Genomic DNA, 10,789 nt, shown 5'->3' on the forward strand with positions numbered 1-10,789 from the left:
TTTCTTAAGTTTGTCAAGCCTTGAATCCATTTCTCCAATCTTTTGCTCTAAACCTACTTTATCTTCACGCTTGCAGGTTTTCACGATGTTGATTATTTCATCATCACTACCAACAAAATAGCGACTACCACCAAGTGCATCCCCATTCCTTCCATTGTAATTCAAGTAAAATTGATCATTTGATACCTTGTACCACCATTCATATTTAGCATATATACAATCTCGGCTATTGTTTATAAACAATTCAAAACTAAAAACTACCAACCTCAATTGTTTGCCCTGTGTCGAATGTAGACATGTATGCCAAAATCACGGTAAAGCCACAGAATAATGTTATCGGCACAATCATGTCTCTTAGTTACTCTAAGAACTCTAATAAGTTGTTTCATATTCGTGACAAATGTAGGTTGCAAGAGAACGATAAAGTTAGCAATAACAACAACATGTATAAGATTGTGTGGTGTCTCAATCTTCTCAAATAGATCCCCTGCTCTTGTCTTGTGTTCACCCAAGAAAAGGTTAGTAACCTTGTGAGGACATTCTGATATAACTACCTGGAAGCCATTGAGCTCAACTCTTGACTTTTTTTAATTGTTAGTATAAGTTCATCGCTCATATTTCATGAGCCAGTTCTTGCAAACCTTGTGTCGGCCTTTTGAAAATTTTGATCGAACAACTTCGGCACGTCGTCTACTAAAACGTTGGCACATATTTCTGTTATAACATTGAGCACGCACTTCGCTGAAGTATCTTTGTCAGAGTACCGCAACATATTTTCAGCATGCAATGCAAACAAAGCAAGAAGATTCTATCTCCAGAGTAATACCGTCACTCCTAGTTCCAACTCCGTCAAGTCGGATGAAGGATCTTTTTCAGCATTATAATAGTGATGAAAAGCTGGAGATGTAACTGCTAGTATCGAATTAAATTGCAAAAGGTAGGAATGTAAATACCATTTCTGTCTGGGATCCCACACTTCAGTCGTAGAGTTAGAAAATGCAAATGAGCAAAACTTGCCAGCAAATCCCATCAATAGTAGTGCATGCATGTACTCGGTATGACCGGTTAGACTCAAGGTCTTAAAATTTACGCCAAGAATAGTAGCAGTTCCACCAAGGTTCACAATGAGTAGATCCACTCCGTGATCGAATGGGAATCGAGTCACGTAATCCTTAACTAGTAACAATTGATTGAAAGTTGAAACTAGTTTACCACCAGGATCCAATACGTACTTAAATGTTGTCCTGGTGCCAGCAAGCTGAAGGCTAATCAGTGAGCATGTTTCATTCCATCGAGAAATTTTGTCGAACACTTGGCCATTGCTGAGTTTTGGACCTAGCACTTCTGGATGAGCAACACCATCGGGTAGGGGAATTGTGTTGATGTCCGTCTCGATTAAGTGTTCTAGCTCGAAAAGAATATAAGCACTCTATCCATAAGCCACTACCAAGGGAATAGCAGAAAAGGCATTTGCACCTTCCTGCATCGATTTAGCTTCACAATCAAGATCCTATGTTGCGTCTACTAATTCTGTATGCTTATTCAATGATTCAAAATCTGTTTTTTCATCTACCATAGGGGAATTATAGATTTCTGAAATATCATCACGTGTTACAGCAGTCGTGGTCGACTGGGGACTTTCATCAAACACCTTGTCTTCATCAATGACGGACTTATCTCCATCAGAGAATAGAGAATCAGAAGCATGAAGTTCAAGGACTTGTAGATAAGGGATTGAACCCACTGTGGAAGGAACATGAATGTTGGGAGTTGTTGTTGTAGGTGTTTCGTCGAACACTTATTGTGTATCTGATTTTCAGATGCAAAATTATGCAAGTTGGAATTATGGCTCGGAGCAGCAAAGAAAGATACCTGTGCTTCTGTCGAAACCGAGATAGGGTAACCAACATAGTCCCCACGAGCCAGTGCAGTAACGGCTGGATGCCCCACCGGTTCTACAATGGCTCACTTCTTAAATACATAGTTAACTTCTCTATGAAATGCTTCCAATCCCAAAATTGATTATTCTGATATAGTCAATCGAACCAAGCCCATGCATCGCCATCAAGGTAGAGGTAAGCGAGAAATAACCAGTCCTTCTCGGAGAAGCCACGAAAGATGAAATAGCGTTCAGCCTGAAATATCTAATCCCTTGGGTCGCCACCGCAGAATCGATCTAAAACCACCATTGTCATTGGAGTCCTCGCAATGAAAGCATGTAATGAACCCAATTTCTCAATACAAATACAGACTTATATATTATAATCGCTAAACTGAATTACACTAGAAACAAAAAACACTAACGGAAATAAAAATCAAAAAGGGATGTGTCACACCCCTTTTCTACCCCAAATGTGTTATGGATGATGGGTTAAAGAATTTTTTCAATTAAAGTGATAAATTTCAGTAGGGATTATTTTATTTACAAAGTCGCCACTTGGAATAGATCTTTGGGTGTTCCAAGTCACCTTTTATTTGAATCCCTATTCAAAGGAAGATTTGACTCTTTTATTATTGGTCTGCGAAAATAAAGTCCGGGTAAGAAATTCTGTTGACCAAGGAGAAGGTGTAAGGTATTCCCCGAGTCCTGTGGTTCTAGCACGGTCGCTTTATTAACTACAATTTGGCTTGAATTAATTTTGGATAAACTATGATTTATTGATTTCTATGTTTTATCTATCGGCTTTCAAAATATAGAATTATCTTTGAAACAAATCACATGTATGAATTCGTTTTGTTTATTGTGCCAAAATCATGTCACGCGAACGTATACATAATCACGACAATAAATTAAACGCGCCTAAAGCATCCTACGAATATTCATGAGTGATTTTTCCTAAACTAATTTGAGAGCATCAAGTAGATTAATTACAAAAAAAATGGAGGCTAGCTTATAGATTGTCATGCAAATGGGCTAACTCTAAAAATGGATCAATAGTATGACATATGGAAATGGGCTTGGCATAATTTCAGCTTATAGGCCCAAAAATTCTTTCCCTTCAAGGTTAAACTCATAACCAATATAAAAGCCCAAACCTTAAACGTATTCCTAGCAACTTTCTTGCTTCCCAGATATTTATATTAGAACAAAAACGTCCTTGCATAAAAAATCAAAGCTAATAACCCAATCAATATTTCAATAAAGAAAATCAAAGGAAGCAGTAGTATAGTCTCGTGTAGTCACTAAACAAAACATAGACATAAAAAGAAAAAAGAAAAAAAAAGCAATAACAGTAAAAAACGGAACAAAAGAACAAAATTGGAGATGGATTGAACACTAACTCAAACAACAAAGTAAGGTGACATGATAATTATTAGAACAAAGTAGTAAAAGAATAGAAAGAACGGACCTTTGGTATAAATCAACGAAATTGAAATTACAAGAGGTTAAACAACTCGACAATTCTTGACCGGCGCTTTCGCCGGCGGACACGGACGGAACCGGCAACTCGAAAGCTCAACGGCGACCGCGAACTCCACTTCGATCCCCCCTGTTTAAGTTCAAAGTGGGGTTGTTCGGGGGTGCTTTAATGGTTGTTTCGAGCTGGATTTTGGGTGAGTCTTAGGTGGCTTTTCAAGGTGATTAATGGTATGCTTTCAGCTGGATTTTGGGACTGATTTTCGCTGAAGTTTATGGGGTTGTTTTGGGACTGTTTTTGTCCTATTTTAGGTACTGATTCTACTATGTTTTAAGAGTGATTTCAGCTTCATTTTTTTAGTGCTTTTGGGTGGTTATGGACTATTTTTGAAGCTGTGTTTTAGCAGCGTGTTTGGCTGCATTTTTAGAGCTGAAATTTCAGCTTTTCATGGCTGAAAACGAGCTGGAGGTGGGTGGCTTTTTAAGCTGCATTTGGGGCTGTTTTGGATGGGTTTTGGTGTGTTTTTGTTGTTGGGTTAGCTGCTGATTTTCAGCTGGAGTTTGAGTGGCTAAAGGAGATCTCACATGGCTAAAAATGGATCAAAAAAATGGTTGGTTTGTGATTAGGTGGTAAGAAAAAGATGAAATAGAAGAGAGGAGGTGTGGCTGCATTTTTTTTTCCGCAGATCTGTGCCTTCTTTTCTTTGCCCCCCCCCCCCAATGTCTCCTTCTTTCTATATTCCTCCATTTCTCTCTGTTGTACAAATAATCTTCCCTCTTTTTTGGCTTTCCTCCTTCCCTTTTTGACTTTCCTTCTCCCCTTTTTGATTTTCCTCTCCTTTTTTACTTTTCTCCTCCCCTTTTTGTTGTATGTGTTTGGGGTAGAGATGAATCTCCTTTTTTTGTATTTGTGTGTGTTGGTGGAGGGATTATGTGAGGAAAGTGCATGGGAAAAGTGAGAGTGAGTGAAAAAATATTCACGCATAGTCAAAAATTAGGTGCTCACAAAATACCCCTCTTTGCTTGGAAACATGAAGAGTTTTTCTAGCAAATATAAGGTGAGCGATACGACTAATTTTTTGCCATACCATTATTCAAAAGGGAAGAGAGAAAAGAGTGCAACCGAGTCCTGGTTTTGGACGGCCTACATATCCCGGTTTATAAGGGAATCAAGTCACGTGTAGTTCAAGAAAAAGGATGGAATGCTGAGTTGGAGAGTCGAGTGAGGTTCTGTCGAGGCTCCGATCTGTAGTCATGTTATTATATCAAAATTAAAAGAGACTAAACAAGCCTATCAGCTATGAGTTACAAGATTCATATTTATAAGTCTTCTAAAACTTGATCTTGAGTCTTGACTGGTTCTTCACGCAGACGCTGATCTGAACCTTGATGCTTGCTCGCTGCAGGTGCCAGTTCATTCTTCTACGACCTCTTCTGATGAAGACGAGAAATGCAATGCTCGTGACTTCAGTCATGTCTTGAGCAGGTCACATCTCTTTATCCGCTTCTGCAATCTGGATTCACTTCTTTTTATTTTCTTTCCTTTACTTTGGATTGAGACTTCTTCTATTGGTCATCTCGAACCCGTGCCTCGAGGTAAAACATGTTCAAACACCAAAACAAACAAACGAACGAAATTTTTCTATCCAGTTTTCACTAGGAAAATTTCGTGAGTTATTTATAACAAAACTCTATACTACTTCATTATTGAAAGTAATAAAAGGTCGGGATTGGTGTACCCTAGAAAAATATGATTCTTTGGGAATGGTGTACCCTGATTGTCTAAATGGTACCTCAACTAAGGATAGGTGTACCTTATGTTGGGGAAATGCGATGGGGAATAGTGTACCCTGAAACTGGTAAGGAGACTAAGGAGTGGAGATCATATGTCTAAAAAAATAAAAATCAACTAAGGAGTGGAGACCCTATGTCGGAAAACACAGCTAGGGATTGGTGTATCCTGACACTAATGAGGAAAAATAACCAGGGGTTAGTACCCTGTTTTACGGAAAAAGAATGTAATCAGGGATTAGTACCCTGTATTACTAAAATGAAATGTAACCAGAGGTTGGCGCCTTGTATTATTGAAGAGGAAATATAACCAGGGGTTGGTACCCTATATTATTGAAAGGAAAAATGTAACTAGGGGTTGGTACCCTGTATTACTGAAAGGAAATGTAATCAGGGGTTGGTGTCCTGTATTACTGAAAAGGAAATATAACCAGGGGTTGGTACTATGTATTACTGAAAAGAAGTGTAACCAGGGGTTGGTACCCTGTATTACTAAAAAGAATGTAACTAGGGGCTAGTACCCCGTATTACTGAAAGGAGTGTAACCAGGGGTTGGCACCTTGTATTACTGAAAGGAAGAATGTATCCAGGGGTTGGCACCTTGTATTACTGAAAAGAAGAATGTATCCAGGGGTTGATACCATGTATTACTGAAAGGAATGTAACTAGAGATTGGTACAATATATTACGGATAAAGTGTTGGATCCCTCTAGGCAAAAGGGTTCTACCTAGGTTAAGTTACATAAAACAAGCTTGAGCGACGAGTACTTCTACCCGGAACTATGAGTTGGATCCCACTAGGCGAAAGGGTTCTACCTGGGTTAAGCTATGTAAAACAAGCCTGATCAAAGAGTACTTCTACCTGGAACTATGAGCAGGATCCCCCTAGGCGAAAAGGTTCTACCTGGGTGGGTTAAGTTACGTAAATCAGCCTAGGCGAAGAGTACTTGTACTCGAAAATATGAGCTGGATCCCCCTAGGCGAAAAGGCCCTACCTGGGTTAAGCTACATAAAACAACTTGGGGGAAGAGTACTTCTACCCGGAACTATGAGCTGGACCCCCTAGGCGAAAAGGTTCTACATGGGTTAAGCTACGTAAAACATCCTGGCGAAGAGTACTTCTACCCGAAACTATGAGCTGGATACCCCGAAGCGAAATGGTTCTACATGGGTTAAGCTACGTAAAACATCCTGAGCAAAGAGTACTTTTACTCGAAACTATTAACTGAATCTCCCTAGGCGAAAAGGTTGTACCTAGGTTAAGCTAAGTAAAAAAGTTTGAGCGAAGAGTACTTCTACCCGAAACTATGAGCTGGATCCCCTTAGGCGAAAAGGTTATACCTAGGTTAAGCTCCGTAAAACATCCTGAACAAAGAGTAACTCTACCCGGATCTATGAGTTGGATCCCCCTAGGAGAAAAGGTTCTACCTGGGTTAAGCTACGTAAAACGGCCTGAGAAAAGAGTACTTCTACCCGGAACTATGAGCTGGATCCCCCTAGGCAAAAAGGTTCTTCCTGGGTTAATCTACGTAAAACAACCTGAGCGAAAAGTACTTTTACCCGGAATTATGAGTTGGATCCCCCTAGGCAAAAAGGTTTTACCTGGGTTAAGCTATGTAAAACATCCTGAGCGAAGAGCACTTCTAACCGGAAACTATGAGCTGGATCCCCCTAGGCGAAAAGGTTCTACCTGGGTTAAGCTACGTAAAACATCTTGAGCGAAGAGTACTTCTACCCGGAACTATGAGATGGATCCCCCTAGGCGAAAAGGTTCTACCTGGGTTAAGCTACGTAAAACAACCTGAGCGAAGAGTACTTCTACCCGGAACTATGAGCTGGATCCCCTTAGGCGAAAAGGTTCTACCCGAGTTAAGCTACGTAAAACATTCTGAGCGAAGAGTACTTCTAACCGGAAACTATGAGATGGATCCCCTAGGAAAAAAGGTTCTATCTGGGTTAAGCTACGTAAAACATCCTGAGTGAAGAGTACTTCTACCCAGAAATATGAGATGGATTCCCCTTGGCGAAAAGGTTCTACCTGTGTGAAGCTACGTAAAACATCCTGAGCAAAAAGTACTTCTACCCGGAACTATGAGCTGGATCCCCTTAGGCGAAAAGTTTATACCTGGGTTAAGCTACGTAAAACATCCTGAGCAAAGAGTAATTCTACCCGGAACTATGAGCCGGATCCCCCTAGGCGAAAAGGTTCTGCCTGGGTTAAACTACGTAAAACAGCCTGAGCGAAGAGTACTTCTACCCGGAACTATGAGCTGGATCCCCTAGGCTAAAAGGTTCTTCCTGGGTTAATCTACGTAAAACAACCTGAGCGAAGAGTACTTCTACCCGGAATTATGAGCTGGATCCCCCTAGGCGAAAAGGTTCTACCTGGGTTAAGCTATGCAAAACATCGTGAGCGAAGAGTACTTCTAATCAGAAACTATGAGCTGGATCCCCCTAGGCAAAAAGGTTCTACCTGGGTTAAGCTACGTAAAACATCCTGAGCGAAGAGTACTTCTATCCGGAACTATGAGATGGATCCCCCTAGGCGAAAAGGTTCTACCTGGGTTAAGCTACGTAAAACAACCTGAGCGAAAAGTACTTCTACCCGGAACTATGAGCTGGATCCCCCTAGGCGAAAAGGTTCTACCCGAGTTAAGCTGCGTAAAACATTCTGAGCGAAGAGTACTTCTAATCGGAAACTATGAGATGGATCCCCCTAGGCAAAAAGGTTTTACCTGGGTTAAGCTACGTAAAACATCCTAAGCGAAGAGTACTTCTACCCGAAAATATGAGTTGGATTCCCCTAGGCGAAAAGGTTCTACCTGGGTCAAGCTACGTAAAACATCCTAAGCAAAAAGTACTTCTACCCGGAACTATGAGCTGGATCCCCTAGACAAAAAGGTTCTACCTGGGTTAAGCTACGTAAAACATCCTGAGAGAAGAGTACTTCTACATAGAATATGAGCTGGATCCCCCTAGGCGAAAAGGTCCTACCTGGATTAAGCTACGAAAATAATCTGTAATAGTCATGCATGCTGAAAATAAAAGAAAATAGAGATTTTGCAAAACTTACCTTTGGTGACACTCTTCCTTTAAGAATCGTCATTCTGCACTGCTTTGTTCCTTTTTCAAAACAAAAAAAAAATATGAGTTTTAAAAGTGGTGGTCGGTGTATGGCCTTGATGTCTTTGGCAGCTTGGCTTTATGCCCATCTTCTTTTGATGATCATTTCAACCTACCACTAGATGTTTCCTGAATACCACTTACATTTCTGGCCCCGGAGAGCCTTTGATTTTCAAACTTTTACATGACGGTTGGTCACATGGGACTTAACCTTTTCAACTTTATTTTTCCTTAATGGCATTTCACTTTCGACTTCTTTCCTCTACACTTTCAATTTCAGAGCATTGAGGAATATTTGGCTTTTCGAACTTTGCCAAAACAATTAGCCATTTGGGACTTAACCTTTTCAACTTCATTTTGCCCTTGTAGGCACTTTCAATTTGATTTCCTCCTTACAAGAGTTTTTGATTTTGAAGCATCGGCCGCCATCGCAGTCGGAGTTGACTTGATGCCCCTGCCGAGGCTGGGTGCCTTTTTTTGCATATTAGCTTGTATCAAACGAGAGCCCTGTAAATCAGTCTTGCCATCCCTTCTTTGCCTTAGATTTTGTAACAAAGTTAAACCGAAAGGGATTCAAAGAAAAATAAACAATGGAAGGGAAAATGAGTTTAAACAAGAGGTGTCCCTTTCGGGGAGAGGAAATGACTTATCTGGAGTACATGCGGACTTCAATGAACATGACATACCTTTTGGACTGAATGCTTGATCTGTGTAAACCGTCCGACTCTCAGAAATTCATCATGACTTTTGCCTCGAAATCGAGAAACCTTGCCGAGGACTATCAATACCAATGGCTGTGAAGATCCTCTTTTCGATCAGTAGTGCCCTTTGCGGGTTTTCACCAGCTGACCTCTCTCATTTCTCTTCTCACCATCGCCTTATAGTGCCTTTTACGAGTTTTTACTAATAAGACTCTCTCATTTTTATTTTCTCTCCTTGTCGTCGCCTTATGGTGCCCGTGAGGGTTTTCACCAATAAGACTCTCTCATTTATTTGTATCAGATCCAAGTGATTGTATCTTCCAATTCTTGAACATTCTCATTGATTGATCGGAAGGACTTGAAAAGGATTTGGGTAAAAAAAAGATTTGGATTGAATTATAACTTTGGAACCTTTTAGGCGAAACATAGTCGAACTATTATAACATTTGCCCCAGTTTCAACTTTTTAGGGGAATGTAGATCTTTATTCTGGTGTGACTGAACTCCAGAGAGAGGCAGCCTATGTATCCTTTTGGAATCAAGTCAAACGTAGTTCAATGAAAAAAAAATTATTCTCCTTTGTCTTTCTTTTTTTTTTTTTTTATCAAATTTTTTTAAAAAAATAATAACTTCTAGGTTCCAAATAGGGTAATCAATAAAGGGAACCGGCTCAACGGGTTTGCAAAGGGTTGATAGTGTTTGGATATCGAGAAAGAAAGTCTTCGTCATCCCAAACGGAGCATGTTAAGTTATGAAAAGGGGTCAAACATAATACCTTTTGACCACGTCTGCATTGACAGCTGTCTCAGGATCATTTCCCTCGATGTCTCCCAAATACAGCGCTCCCTTCGGCAACACACTTATTATAATGTGTGGACCTTTCCAATTTGGAGCAAATTTTCCTTTGGTTTCTTCATGATGCGGGAGGATACGTCTTAGGACGAGTTGCCACACTTCGAACTTTCTGGGCCACACTTTCTTGTTGTAGGAACGGGCCATTCTTTGTTGGTACAACTGCCTGTGGCAAACTGCAGCTATCCGCTTTTCATCAATCATAGTCAATTGTTCCAAACAGGTTCTTGACCCAATCTTTATCTTCAATCTCGGCTTCAACAATGATCCGAAGAGAGGGAATTTCAACTTCTTCCAATTTTATTTGGACTTGGCTTAGGCCTAGTGTTCCAATTCTTTGTTTATTTTCTCACAAGCCTTATCTTCAACACATCCTGCTTTTTGATTCATTATTTCGAGGTCTGACAGCATTTTAGGATATGGGCATGAAGTCCGCAAGCATGTCATGTTATTAAAATCTGCATTAACAGAACTGAAAAGAGAATAAGAAAGGTGACAAGATTAAGAAAATAGACATTCTTAGATAATGAAATATTAATTTCATTTAATTGATTTTTTTTGAATTTGATTTTCTTTTTAATTTTTAAAGATAGAAGAGTTTACATCGGAAAGTAAGACAATAAAGTAAAACATCCAGATTACACCCTGAAATAATCCGGACGCAGAAAGGATAGCAAGACTGGCTACCGAGACTCTTATTTGATGGGGAACTTTCAGACTTAGCGACCATTTTTTGGCTTTTCTTCTGTCTCGGCAATGGCTGCAATGGCCTTCAGTGCCGGATCAAATTCCCCATCTTCATAGATAATTCCGACTATTGGCCCATTGGTTGAGTAGGCAAAGGTTTGCTCATCATATTAGAGGCATCTTCATCACTAAGCACTATTGCCTTGACCTCGATGAGGTCTTCCACTGCTCTCTTAAGAGTCCAACAGTCTTCTGTATCATGTCCCACTACTCCAGAG

Source organism: Nicotiana tabacum, chromosome 19, assembly GCF_000715075.1.
Source record: "Nicotiana tabacum cultivar K326 chromosome 19, ASM71507v2, whole genome shotgun sequence".
NCBI lineage: Eukaryota > Viridiplantae > Streptophyta > Magnoliopsida > Solanales > Solanaceae > Nicotiana > Nicotiana tabacum.